Raw genomic sequence first — 15144 nt, 5'->3', positions numbered from 1 at the left:
TTTTTCTGGATTTGATGTGACCAAAAACGCGCAATTTTTGCATTTTGGGATTTTTTTGCGCTGACGCCGTTTACCGTACGAAATCAGGAATGTGATTAGTTAATAGTTCGGGCGATTACGTGTGCGGCGATAGAAAACATGTTTATTTATTTATTTACTTTTATTTAAAACCTGGGAAAAGGGGGGTGATTCAGACTTTTATTAGGGGAGGGGGCTTTTAACTATTTACAATCCTTTTTTTTTTTTATACACATATACTAGAAGCCCCCCTGGGGGACTTCTAGTATATACACTTTCATCTCTCATTGAGATCTTTGCTGTATAGATATAAAGCAAAGATTAATGAGATCGGCACTCGTTTGCTTTCGGCTGCTGCAGCCGGAAACAAACGAGTGCCGAGCCGGGGATGGCGCCATCTTGGACGAGTCCCCGGCCGGCATCAGACAGGGAGATAGCTCCTCCGGGACAACGTCCCGGAGGAGCGATCTCCGCCACTAGACACCAGGGAAATGCTGTATCCGGTAACCGGATGCAGCTGTCATGTTTGACAGCTGCATCTGATTACTGTATTAGCGGGCACGGCGATCGGACCGTGCCCGCTAATACTGGAGGTCCCGGGCTACAAGTGGCACCCGGGACCGCTGCGGTACAGAGCGGGGTCGTTGCGCGGCCCCGCTCTGAACGCCCGCACCCGCGCGAGGACGTACAGTTACGTCCTCATGCGGGAAAGGGTTAAAATCAAAACAATACAGAAATTAAAAACAATATATATGAATTAACAAGAGAGCAAAGATCACCCTTTGGAGTACATTGGAGTACAACTCCTATCAAGGAAGTTGCTGTCAACAAATGATGGGGAAGTAGTCCAGAATCAGCTAATTCAGGATGGACTGTGCACAGTAGTATCAGTGCACAGAATTAAAACAGTCCGATGTGCTGTTTGTTTAGTGAAATTTATAACAAACAAACCGCACATCGGATTGTTAATTCTGGACTACTTCCCATCATTTGCTGACAGCAACTTCCATGATAGGAGTTGTACTCCAATGCTGCTAAAGGGTGATCTTTGCTCTCTTGCTAATTCATTCTGTACTTTTATATATATTGTTTTTAATTTCTGTATTTTTTTTTATTTTAATACATTAATAGGTGTTCAGTAATTACAATGGTGTTAATGGTGTTTTGGTATTAATTCTTACCTACTACTTCTGTGACCTAGAGGGCAGACTGGTTGTAATTATTTTGGTTTGGTTAGTTGTGCACTTTCTGCTCCATCTCCATAGCACCAGTCTCCAGCCTTGCCACATAGGATCACATGGCACTGTCTCACGCATAGTTACAGTGGGGTGGGGGGCCCAAGCTTGGTGAACAGCCCGGGGCCTACGGTAAAGTTAATCCGCCCCTGGATGGGGGTATTATCTTTTTATTAAAAAAAAAAAACTCCTGGAAGGCAAAGAGAGGAGAGATGCCAGGGTCTGTATATACTATAGCAGTGCATGTATACACAGCACCAGGATCAAAACAGCATACATGAAGTAGATTGCCACCATATATACAGACTCTGCACTGTCAGAGAGAGAAAAAGAAGATAGAATATACACAGGTAGGTAGATAGATAGATAGATAGATAGATAGATAGATAGATAGATAGTAGGATAAAGAGCTAGACAGAGGAGAGAGAAGAAGCATCAGGCTTACAGCAGGGGCACAGGATGCTAGACGCTGCAGGAATTGCTGAGGAGCATGGAGGAGGCACACAGCTGGGCAGAGGTCACAGGTCATCACACTGATGGGGAAGCATGGCCTGTGCTACAGAGGACAGCTCACACACACAGTCTGGCACACAGTTGAGCAGGCTGCATTGTGGCAATTAGAGAGTCAGTATCCCACCAGCGTTGGGCGGTGGGTGCTGGGGGCGGGGCTTGTCGGTGGGGGCGGAACTTACCGTCACATACCCGGAACATTAATTTGCCAGGTCCCTAGTCTGGCTTCAGGAGCACTATGCAGGGAGGGCAGGAATTCCAGTCTAATCACTCCAATAATCAGGAAATACTGTCCACTAATCAGGAACTCCAATCTAATCACTCCACTTCAGTTCACTAATATGAAACTCCAGTGCACTAATCAGGAACTCCAGTCTAATCACTCAACTCCACTAATCTGAAATTCCAGTCTAATCACTCCTCTCCACTAATTCGGAACCCCAGTGCACTAATTAGAAATTTCAGGTCATTCCTCTCCACTAATGCAGAAATAAACGAATAAAGAATCTTATCAGCATACTCTGTCTTCAGTACTGTGCTGCTGTGACCTTCTCCTACAACACAAACAGGCTGACTTTACACCTCCCGGAAGCAGTCAACCTATGTAGAGTTGGGAGGGGGGACATGGCTGAGAGAATGTGACCAGTTATTGGATGGCTGCAAGAGATTATGGTTGCACTCGCCAGTTCTATGTACCGCATGAAAACTTAAAGGCCGCCATATTTTAAAATTATTATTGCACTGCCTCCTCTCCTGAGATTATTTGTCAAGTGCATAAATGTGTCCTTAGAGAAATATTGGTGAAACATTGGGCGAGGCGTACAAAGGAAACAAATTAGAAAACATTTGTCAAAAAATCACTTTGTTACTTTCTATGTATAAACATCATGGCATATATTCAGGGGTCATATGTAGATCCAATGTCAGTTTTTCCTGTTTTATTGCCACCTATAGGTCTGAAAGACATATCTGTGAGTAAATGTTGTAGTTGTCATCTGCACAAACTGCATTATTTAACTGCACTGGCCCCGATTAACATTTTATGTAACCTGTGGTAATGGCGGCCTCAGTGCTGCACAATGGAAGATGTGGTCTTCTGTTTTATCCTCAAAAAAGGATGCTTAAATATTTAATGGGCACATGTTCAATTGGCTATACAAACAGGCTAATCTGCAAAGCATGTGCCCAATACCAAGCAGCAAAGTTTTGATATCAGAATAATAACATTTTTTTCAACCCTGGATGCGTAAATATTTCTAGTCAAATACTGTAATTCCCTTGCTATTGATAGGGACATTGGGCAGTGAAACTGAAATTCAGGAAATGCCAACACAAAAGAGAACTTATTCCTGAGATTTCTGTGTGGCGAGGAGTTTGGCACTAGATCAATGTCAGTAAACACATTAGATTGTTAGAAATGTAGCACAGCATGTCTCACCACGCGTAATTTCTTTATTGAATAACAAGTGGTTGTTTGTATTGACAACTATTAGAGCCAATAAGCTTATTGCACATGCTACCCATTGTACGAAGTCATTTATAAATTTACCAGCAATTACCATTTCTGTGAAAATTTAGCAGGGTATATTATTATATTTCTAATATATTTTTGTTTTAGTTTTGCTTTTGTAAACAAAAATAGCAAAATGAGAGTGAAAATATGCTGTATTTAGCAACTATATAGTAAAATAGCTGGCAGCTTTTTCATTAAAGCCACCAGGTATTTTACTATATATTTACTTAATAAAGCCTATTTCTGTTCTAATTTTGCTATTACATTTACAAAAGCAAAAATTAAATGAAAATATGCTGTTTCAAGTGAACACAGAGTTCGTTAAGATTCGCTTCTTAATTTTGACACCAAAAATGATGAATAGTGAATTGAATTTTTGAAACATTTGCTCTGGGATGGGTTAGAAAGCCTAAAATTATGGGTGTTGGGGAGCGGTTAACCCCTTAATATTTTATTAACCTCTTAACTCTTCATATGCCCAAGTGACCTGCTAACCCAAGCCTTCAATTGGACAGAAGAAAATAGATTGGTAGGAAGATTCCTGCCATGTATAATATGGACATTGGATTAGCCTATGTTATCTTAGATTTACAATATTTCTCAATAATTTCATTGTATAATGCTTTAAGTCTACGTATTAAATGAAAGTAAACTAGTACTATAACTAGAAAGATATATTGGTTTACATTGATGTAGCTTTTTTCATTGATTCCCATAGGTAGTTCACAACTGTGAACACTTTTATTTGTTTTTAGCTTTGACTAACTTTTCTCAATATACCTACTATCCTTACACCTGAGCAACCACAGCTCCTAGGATATATAAGCTTGCTGTTTTCACCGAGCAGCTCAGGAAAAAAAAAAATAAAATCAGCCCCGAGGCTGCAAGAACTCTGCAAATATCTGAAGAATTTCTGAAGATAAGGAAATGAAAAAAATTATTAGCTAATAATGTCTGGACAATATATTCTACCCAGAACAGCATTATTTTTCAGTATCTTATTGCTGACTCAATGCCTGAAACTAAGCACTGGACCTCACTGTTTTTTAGAGAAGAGAGAATTTTTATTTGATACAGATTTGTTCCAATATGGAGATATCATTATTGGAGGAATATTCAGTGTGTATTATCAATATACAGGCTTAACTGTCAATGGAACAGAAGGTTTCCTGTACTTTTGTGATGTGTAAGTAATATTTGTACTACAACATTCTAAACTGCTCACAATTAATATAGTGCCCATGAATCAATGATGAGTTGCTCAAGTCCATCATTAGAATATATAGTATAGCAAAGCTAATTGTCTATAAGCCTATTAAAGTGTAAGTGGTTGGAAAGCTAAACAGGGACAGGTTTTTGGCATTGGTCTTGAGCTAAGCAGAAAGTCCAATGACCTGCTGACTGGCTTGCCCGATCCAGTGTTCTTGGAAGCCTCTGGCTCTGAGAGAAGGGTGCAAAACTTAACTATTTGGGTAGTTGAGAGAAGGGTGCAAAACTTAACTATTTGGGTAGTTGAGAGAAGTCGCAGTGTATAAAGCTGTACTGTAAAAGTAGATAGGGGACCTGAAGTTCCTGCTTGATATCCCTAGTGGGGTTCCTAAGGTAAGGTGTTGCTTTAGGTATGTCCTGTTCATTCAAGGGAGAGTAACAGAAAGACCCTTGTTTTGGTAAATCAACTCAGCTCTACAAAGAGTAAGGTACTATTGGGCTTTATGGTGAGCAAGGAGGGACGATTAGTGTCTGTGTCTCCATGTCTTTGGACCAGTGTGTGTTTAGGCAAGGGAACAGTTGAAGGTGCGTAAACAGGTGACAATAGGCTTTACCCTTAGCAAAAAACACTATTCAGACATGTGTGTTTAGGTTGTGTGAAGTTGCATATACATAGTTCAAGGCAACACTGGAACGAATATATTCAGTACCATTTTATATGAATAGACAACTGGCGGGTAGATCATAGTAGATGTCTTGGATGGTGTAGTAGATGTAAGTACAGAAAACAGTCTTGGGTACACTGATGGGCAGCCGTGTTCATTGACATTATAGGCTTGTGGTTAATAGATGTTGTGCACCTTCTCGAATAGTTAATAATAGTTATTGTAATAATTTTGATTGGGGTGTTTGCATGCTTCCTTTTTCATAAAAAAAAACATAGAGTGGATTAAGGGGTTTCCGGAAAATGAACCACCTCAGAGGTTCAGGAGATTTCTTCCATTCAAAAATCTTTAGTGTAAGAGACTTCCTCCACACAGAAGTCTCAGCATGATTACTCTGTCTTGAAAGCAAAACCATGTGGAGTGTAGTGATGAGCAAAAATGTTCGTACAAACATCACACTAATTGTTCGTGTTCGCCGATCACAAACAATTTGTTCACTGATCGGAATGGTTATAACAATAATTTTCGAACTTGCGAACATACGCAAGTGCATCATTAACGCTCTGCTCCTGATAATCTGTGTGTACACCGAAATGTACTTTTCTACTGTATGTTAGTTATTTGTTCATGAATGTTTGGCCAACACAAACACGAACCGATCACGATAATTTTTTATGTTCATGTTTGGGATCCAAACATCGGGATGTTCGCTCATCACAAGTGGAGTGTTGCCACCAGGGGTTTCTTCTGTCGCTCTGGCTAATTAAGACCGTTAAATGCAGCTGTCAAACATGACAGCTGCATTTTAAAGTCTTCTGTGCCTCTGTCCCTGGTGTCTAGTGCAGTTATCTCCCCCCTCATGATGCGATCGTGGAGGGGAGATCCCTTCATCTTACCACTCCGGGACTCAGCTGATCCCGGCTCGGTATTCTGGTGATCTGGTCTGCAGCAGGCCAGACCAACAGAGCACCGACATAATGGATCGGTGCTGTACTGATCTCTATGGGAATTCAATGTAGTTGTATTACAAGTCCCCCAGGGGGACTTCTAATTACTGTGTAAGCTAAAAAAAAAAAGTGTTTCTATTAATAAAAAAAAAAAAAAACCTCCCCTAATAAAAGTCTGAATCACCCCCATTTTATAAAAATAAATCACGAACTGGAGAGAATGGAACTGCTGCACATCCCATCTATGGCTGATACTAATGCCGCTAGGCCTATATTAAAAATCAACACCAGAGTGTCTGTATATGAATTGATCAAGCCATATTGCCCCGTGTACCACCGCGCAGGTCCTCTGGTCCACACGGGTCCCTACGCTAACTCCACACCTTGTCGGTCAGCGACTGCCAACCCCGCAAAGCGTGCACGTGCAGGGAAGGGAGGCCATGGAACGGCCCTGCAACCCCAATGTCACAGGACCAGACCCAAAAAGCCCCACCAAAACCCAGCCAGCACCACCGGATTTAAAAATAAATAAATAAATAAATAAACATGTTTGTTATCGCCACATGCCTAATCGCCCGAACTATTAAATTACCCCATTCATGATCTCACTCAGTAACCAGCGTAAACGCAAAAACCCGCCAAAGTGCAAAATTGTGCATTTTTGGTCGTATCAAAAACCGTAACAAAAAGTGATTAAAAAGTCACATAAATGCAATCAAAGTACCAATAGAAAGTACAGATCATGGTGCAAAAAATTACACCTCACACAGCCCCATAGACCAAAGGATAAAAGCGCTATAAGCATGGTAATTGAGCAATTTTAAGGAACATTTCTTTTCTGTAAAAGGTTTTATTGTTTTAAATGCCACCAAATAGTATAAAAGTTATGCAAGTTGCATATCATTTTAATCGTACCGACTTGAGGAACTTATGTTACATGTCAGTTTTTCCATAGGACTAACGTCTTAAAAACGACGTCCCCCAAATAAAAAGTATATATATATTTTTTTTTTTCAATTTCACCGCGCATATAATTTTTTTCTGGTTTCGCAGCGTATTTTATGAGAGTCTGCCATTGCAAAGTAAAATTAGTGGCACAAAAAATTTGGGCTCATGAGGGTCTGTAGGGGAAAAAAAATCAAGTGCTATTGCCTTTTAAACACAAGAAGGAAAAAATTAAAATGAAAAACGAAAATACAAGCAGTTTGGGGGGGGGGGGCAGATTGTGGGTACAGAGTTGCTTTAATAAAACAGTGAAGGTTTTACTGGTACTTGGTAGAGATGAGCAAGTAATGCTCGATCAAGTAGCTATCGAATACTACCCTATTCAAAATACTCGTTTTTTATCGAGTATATTTACGCCCTGTTGCCGTTAAGGACAATCAGAGCAGGGCCACGCGGCGACCCCGCTCTGAACCGCGGCGGTCCCGGATGCCGCTTGTAGCCCGGGACCGCAGGTATTAGCGGTCCGATCGCCGTGCCCGCTAATACAGTAATCAGATGCAGCTGTCAAACATGACAGCTGCATCCGATTACCGGATTCAGACGTTCCCTGGTGTCTAGTGGAGGAGATCGCTCCTCCGGGATGTTATCCCGGAGGAGCGATCGCTGTTTCTGAAGCCGGCCAGGGACCGCTCCAAGATGGCGCCGTCCCCGGCTCGGCACTCGTTTATTTCCGGCTGCAGCAGCCGGAAGTAAACGAGTGCCTATCTCATGGATCTCTGCAGCATATCTATGCTGCAGAGATCTCTATGAGAGATCAAAGCACTTATACTAGAAGTCCCCTAGGGGGGCTTCTAGTATATGTGTAAAAGTTAAAAAAAAAAGTGTCATTATTAATAAAAATCCCCCTCCCCTAATAAAAGTCAGAATCTCCCCCCTTTTCCCAGGTTATAAATAAAAGTAAATAAATAAACATGTTTGGTATCGCCGAGTGCATAATCGCCCAAACTATTAATTAATCACATTCCTGATCTCGCACGGTAAACGGCGTCAGCGCAAAAAAATCCCAAAGTGCAAAATTGTGCATTTTTGGTCGCATCAAATCCAGAAAAATTTTAATAAAAAGCGATCAAAAAGTCGTATATGCGCAATCAAGGTACCGATAGAAAGAACACGTCATGGCGCAAAAAATGACACCTCACACAGCCCCATAGACCAAAGGATAAAAGCGTTATAAGGGTATAAACCCACACACTGTATAAGCAGCGTATTTTCTGCTGCGATACGCAGCAAATACGCAGCAAACACGCAGCAAATACGCAGCAAAAACGCAGCAGATTATATCTAAATAACTGAACACAGCATTAAATCTGTACCAACAAATCTGCTGCGTATTTGCTGCGTATTTGTTGCGTATCTGCTGTGTATACGGTGTGTGGGTTTGTACCCTAAGCCTGGGAATGGAGCGATTTTAAGTGACATATATTTGTTGACAATGGTTTGAATTTTTTACAGGCCATCAGATAATATAAAAGTTATACATGTTATATATCGTTGTAATTGTAAAGACTTGAGGAACATATATAACAAGTCAGTTTTACCCCAGGGCGAATGGCGTAAAAACACATTTCCCCAAAATATACAAAATGCGTTGTTTTTTTTTCAATTTCACCACACTTTGAATTTTTTTCTGGTTTCGCGGTGTACTTTATGCAAAAATTCAGCCTGCCATTGCAAAGTACAATTAGTGTCGCAAAAAATAAGGGCTCATGTGGGTTTCTAGGTGGAAAAATGCAAGTGCTATGGCCTTTTAAGCACAAGGAGGAAAAAACAAAAAGGCAAAAATCGAAATTGGCTCTGTCTTTAAGGGGTTAAAATTATCTTGCATAGAATTGTGTCAGACTATTTTGTTCTAGTTAGTAATTGTTCCAGTAGTTGATTGCCCCCTATGCCTCCTTGAAAGCAGTAAAACACCTGGCACCTGTCGCCATATATTGTGTTTGGAGTGTATTGTTGAGAACCTGTGATAGTGAAGTAATACTGCGACTTGGGCGTGTTAGATGCACCCAGGCATGCTTCCCCTGCTGTCCCAGTTGCATTACAGAGGTCTCTGCATCAATTTCTGAGGTGTCATTGTGAACTTGTAAATCTAAATTTGACCCCTTGGAGGTCACCAAGAAACAAGAATTTTTCTACCATAGACTTTAATGGGGTTCGATAGTTGATTGAATAGTTGAATATCGCAGTCCATTCGAATCAAGTTTCAAACTTTCAAATATTTTACTACTCGCTCATCTCTAGTTCTTGATAAAAAAAATAAATCTGCTTGGACCAAGTCCTAGAATCCACATGGACTGACTTTACATCTATAAGCCCTGATTCTAAATGGGAGCATTAAAAAATTGGTGTCCATTCGGTGTTGGAGACAGACAAAAAAAAAACTGATGGAGGCGGCTGACCCTTACAGTAATACTAATATTTTTTTTTACTCATATAGCGGGACATTTACGAAAGTTACTGCTGGAGCATATGCTAGGGAGAAGGCACTGATTCGCCCCTTCTCCCTCATGTACGCCTCCTGTATCCCCACTTCGCCCAATGGGCAAGCAGGGGGGGCTCGGGTGCATGTGTGTGGGGCGCACGTAAAAGTGCATGCCTCTTAATGAATTTGGCCGAGGAATAGGGGGCTGGGCCTAATTTAAGACCAGCATACTCCAACGTCGGTCTTCATAAATCCCTTCTTAGTACCTAGATATTCCACAGAAGTTTACTATTTTAGGTGATTCTCTGCCACCACTACTTTTCTAGGTGGGAAATCCCTGCCGGACATCAACATGGTGGTGAGAAATAAGGTGTGCGCTGTGTGATATTACATCCCCCTGATTTTCCACTGAACCTCAGGCATAAAGCTTTTTGGTGCTTGTTCTACCACCACCCTTTATTGCTACTAGATGTTAATCCTTGCCTCCTGTTGCCTCCTTCTCCTTCCAATCTTCTTCTTCTGCCACTTCCTCAAACTCTTACCATAGTTGAAGCAGGCTGGCTGGTCTGAAACTAATCTGTCTGGGGGATGAACCAAACACCTCAGATGAGCAGTTGCTGCCACTCAACCTCAATCCAGGCAAGATGGTGTGCGATAACAGGTGAAACCTCAAACCTCAACAAAGTTGAAGGTGGGGCCCCAAATGCTCAAACATTGTAGCAGCAATTTAAGGTCCCCATACATGTTACTCTTTTGTCAGCGAGGTGGTGTGATCGTCAGTATAATATGTATGGGGCTCTCTGGACAGATAATGTTGTTTGACATAGGGGGTCAGGCATGATGCAAAATCAACGCCCAACCTCTTTGTTCTCAGGGAGATAAGTTGCCATTGGATCAGTCCAGCTGTGGCTTACCCCTCCTATAGAGAACACAGGAAGGTTCGGCTCTGCCGAACATTAGTGTATATGGGGAGAATGGAGGGGAGAGATAACTGTCAGCCGAAGGACTGTTCAGCCAGCAGCTATTGAAGGTGTATGGCCGCCTTTAGTCTATATAGTGGCATAAAGACTTCTGTGGCCTTAAATAAAACCCCTCTGTGCCCCATATAGTAGGTAGGTCCCTCTGTGCCTCCATAGTACATATAGTCGATATCCCTCTGTAGGTAATTCCCCTGGTAGTTACCCCCACCACCCAGTATGTAGAATACAACAATATAAGAGGCATCTCACTGTAGGTAATGCCCGTTCCCCCAGCAGATAGCATCTCCCCTGATAGTTACCCCTCGCCCATAGCATCTCCCCTGATAGTTACCCCCCTCCGAACACATAGCATCTCCCCTGATAGTTACCCCCCCGCCCATAGCATCTGCCCTGATAGTTACCCCCCTCCGAACACATAGCATCTCCCCTGATAGTTACCCCCTCCAGCACATAGCATCTCCCCTGATAGTTACCACCAGCACATAGCATCTCCCCTGACAGTTACCCCCCCAGCACATAGCATCTCCCCTGATAGTTACCCCCTCCAGCACATAGCATCTCCCCTGATAGTTACCACCAGCACATAGCATCTCCCCTGACAGTTACCCCCCCAGCACATAGCATCTCCCCTGATAGTTACCCCATCCAGCACATAGCATCTCCCCTGACAGTTACCCCCCCAGCAAATAGCATCTCCCCTGATAGTTACCCCCTCCAGCACATAGCATCTCCCCTGATAGTAACCCCCAGCACATAGCATCTCCCCTGATAGTTAAACCCCAGCACATAGCATCTCCCCTGTTACCCCCCCCCAGCACATGGCATCTCCTCTGATAGTTACCCCCCACCTTCCCCAGCACATAGCATCTCCCCTGATAGTTACCGCCCCCCAGCACATAACATCTCCTCCTATTCCCCCCCTACACACACACACACAACATGTATGCCACCCGACTGTAAGTTCCCCCTCCCCCATGTAGGGGTGAGATATGTGGGGTACTGTATCATACAGAATCCCCTCCCCATATACTGTTCATTAGTCCCTAAATGAGGGAAGGGATCTTGTATGATACAGTACCCACCTCCATCATGTACTGGTCAGGGCCTGGTGCCCATAGATATAGAGGTAGGAGGGCCCTGAACAGTATATGGTGGAAGGGGGGACTGCATCATACAGGAACCCTGCCCCCTTCCTGTATACTGTTCACTATGCTCTGAACTCCTGCAGGAGGGGGCGGTCCGTCTTCTCCCTGTTCTCCCAGAGTCCTCACGGCTCAGCTCCTTGCTTCATAGGTGGAGCAGGGGAGCTGCTTGTGTCGCTCTGCTTCCTGCTCCACTAATGAAGGAAGGAGGTAGGGGGCCCCAGGGGGATGGGGCCCTGGGCAATTGCCCAGTTTGCCTCCCCCCCTAACGCTGGCCCTGCCTGCAGTGGGCAGAGGAGACATGGCAAAGCTGCTGCATAAAATGCCTTCCATGTGTTCACATTTTACCTACAGTATTTTCTGTATTTTCACCCTGCTGCTGCTCATATGTCTGCAATGCAGACTAACTCTGACCTTTCCACCCACCACTTATGTATTACTTAAACAAAATGCTGCAGCCAGTGTGCAAGCAGCAGGACGAAGTGGAGTTTTACACCCAGAACACAGCCAGTAGGAGCAGGGGCGTAGCTAAAGGCTGATGGGCCCTGGTGCAAAATTTTAGCTTGGCCCCCCCATCTCACCCGATCAGGCAAAGTCATATGTAACGTTATATCCATTTACTCTAATGTGCCACCATATTCTAATGCACTGTCACTGCCTCCACCTCATGTACTGCACTACTGCCCCCTATAATTAATGGACTGTACTGTGTCATTGTCTAACCATTGTATTCCAATCTTTGACTCTCCAGCTGAAAAACTACAACTCTCATCATGAACTGCCAGTTGGAAACGATGGGGGTTGTATTGCTGCAACATGAAGAGCCACATGCTGCAAAACTACAACTCCCATAATAAACTGTCAGCAGGGCACAATGAAGTTTGAACTTCTGCAACCTGTATAAGTCACCTGATGTCACCTGCAGTCCTATGTAACACCACAGATAACACAGTGATATCCATCTGAGTAAAGATAATGTAGTAGTCACCTGCAGTCCTATGCAACACCACAGATAACACAGTGGTATCTCTGAGTACAGATAATGTAGTAGATGTCACCTGCAGTCTTATGTAACACTACAGATAATACAGGGATATCTCTGAGTACAGATAATGTAGATGTCACCTGCAGTCCTATGTAATGCCAAAGAAAACACAGTGATATCTCTGAGTATAGATAATGTAGTAGCTGTCACCTGCAGTCCTATGTAACAGCACAGATAACGCAGTGATATCTCTGAGTACAGATAATGTAGTAGATGTCCCCTGCAGTCCTATGTAACAGCACAGATAACACAATATTTCTGAGTACAGATAATGTAGATGTCACCTGCAATCCACTTCTCCTCTCCTCTGTGGTCTAAGCGACTCCCGCAGGGTTGAGGCTCCTCCCCCCCACCGGATCACAACATTGCTGTACTCTCTGATAATACTTGCCGGCTGTACAGTGATGTCATCTGACCTGGGGGAGGGGCCTCAACGCTGAGGAGAGGTGGATTGCAGCACAAGCTGGAGCTCAACACGGTAAATGTACGGCCATAGGACACAGCTTGTGCCGCCAATGCAGATATCTGGAGGGGGCGCAGGTACTTGCTGTCATCTGATTAGGCCCAATCAGATGACAGCATGTGCCAGTGGGCGCAGCAGGACAGATTAGTGCAGTGCTTACCAACCTTTTCCCCCTCGGGGCACCCCTACCAAAATAATGTTTTACAAAATAAGAAAACTGTCATACAGTGACTCACAGGTGACGTCTTCTGTGATCTGAGGCCTCACTTTCCCTTTTCCTCTCCATCCAGTCCAGTCATCCATGATGATTCCTTCCAGCTACATTTCATCTCTTCAGAACCTGCAAGACAAACAATTAAGGCTCCGCACATTTCTAGCTACTTCCTTTCCTTTCTCCCTCCTGTCGGCTTCCAAAGTAACTGCGCTGTTTGGTGTTATGTGCAGTAAAGCGAGTAGGAATGTGGGATGCCCCCTGTATGTAGGATCCCCTGTTGTGCCCCCATGAACTAATAATGCCCCCTGCTGTGCCTCCATGAACTAATAATGCCCCTAGAGGTGGCCCCCATGAGCTAATAATGCCCCCAGAGGTGCCCCCATGAGCTAATAATGGCCCCCAGAGGTTCCCCCATGAACTAATAATGCCCCCAGAGGTTCCCTCATGAGCTAATAATGCCCCCAGAGGTTCCCCCATGAACTAATAATGCCCCCAGACGTGCCCCCATGAACTAATAATTCTCCCAGGGATGCCCCCATGAGCTAATAATGCCCCCAGAGGTGCCCCCTATGAACTAATAATGCCCCCAGAGGTGCCCCATGAACTAATAATGCCCCCAGAGGTGCCCCATGAACTAATAATGCCCCCAGAGAAGCCCCCATGAACTATTAATGCCCCCAGAGAAGCCCCCATGAACTAATAATGCCCCCAGAGGTGGCCCCCATGAACTAATAATGCCACCAGAGGTGCCCCCATGAACTAATAATGCCCCCAGAGGTGCCCAATGAACTAATAATGCCCCCAGAGGTGCCCCCATGAACTAATAATGCCCCCAGAAGTCCCCCCATGAACTAATAATGCCCCCAGAGGTGCCCTCATGAGCTAATAATGCCCCCAGACGTGCCCCCATGAACTAATAATTCCCCCAGGGGTGCCCCCATGAGCTAATAATGCCCCCAGAGGTGCCCCATGAACTAATAATGCCCCCAGAGGTGCCCCATGAACTAATAATGCCCCCAGAGAAGCCCCCATGAACTATTAATGCCCCCAGAGAAGCCCCCATGAACTAATAATGCCCCCAGAGGTGCCCAATGAACTAATAATGCCCCCAGAGGTGCCCCCATGAACTAATAATGCCCCCAGAAGTCCCCCCATGAACTAATAATGCCCCCAGAGGTGCCCTCATGAGCTAATAATGCCCCCAGACGTGCCCCCATGAACTAATAATTCCCCCAGGGGTGCCCCCATGAGCTAATAATGCCCCCAGAGGTGCCCCATGAACTAATAATGCCCCCAGAGGTGCCCCATGAACTAATAATGCCCCCAGAGAAGCCCCCATGAACTATTAATGCCCCCAGAGAAGCCCCCATGAACTAATAATGCCCCCAGAGGTGGCCCCCATGAACTAATAATGCCCCCAGAGGTGCCCCCATGAACTAATAATGCCCCCAGAGGTGCCCCCATGAACTAATAATGCCCCCAGAGGTGCCCAATGAACTAATAATGCCCCCAGATGTGCCCCTATGAACTAATAATGCCCCCAGAAGTGCCCCCCATGAACTAATAATGCCCCGAGGGGTGCCCCCATGAACTAATAATGCCCCAGGAGGTGCCCCATGAGTTAATATTGCCCCCAGAGGTGCCCCCATGAACTAATAATACCCTTAGAGGTGCCTTCATGAACTAATAATGCCCCTAGAGGTGCCCCCATGAACTAGTAATGCCCCCAGAGGTGCCCCCATGATTTAATAATGCCCCCAGAGGTGCCCCCATGAACTA

This window comes from Dendropsophus ebraccatus, chromosome 7 (assembly GCF_027789765.1).
Source record: "Dendropsophus ebraccatus isolate aDenEbr1 chromosome 7, aDenEbr1.pat, whole genome shotgun sequence".
NCBI classification, from domain to species: domain Eukaryota; kingdom Metazoa; phylum Chordata; class Amphibia; order Anura; family Hylidae; genus Dendropsophus; species Dendropsophus ebraccatus.
This window is presented reverse-complemented; position numbering follows the sequence as displayed.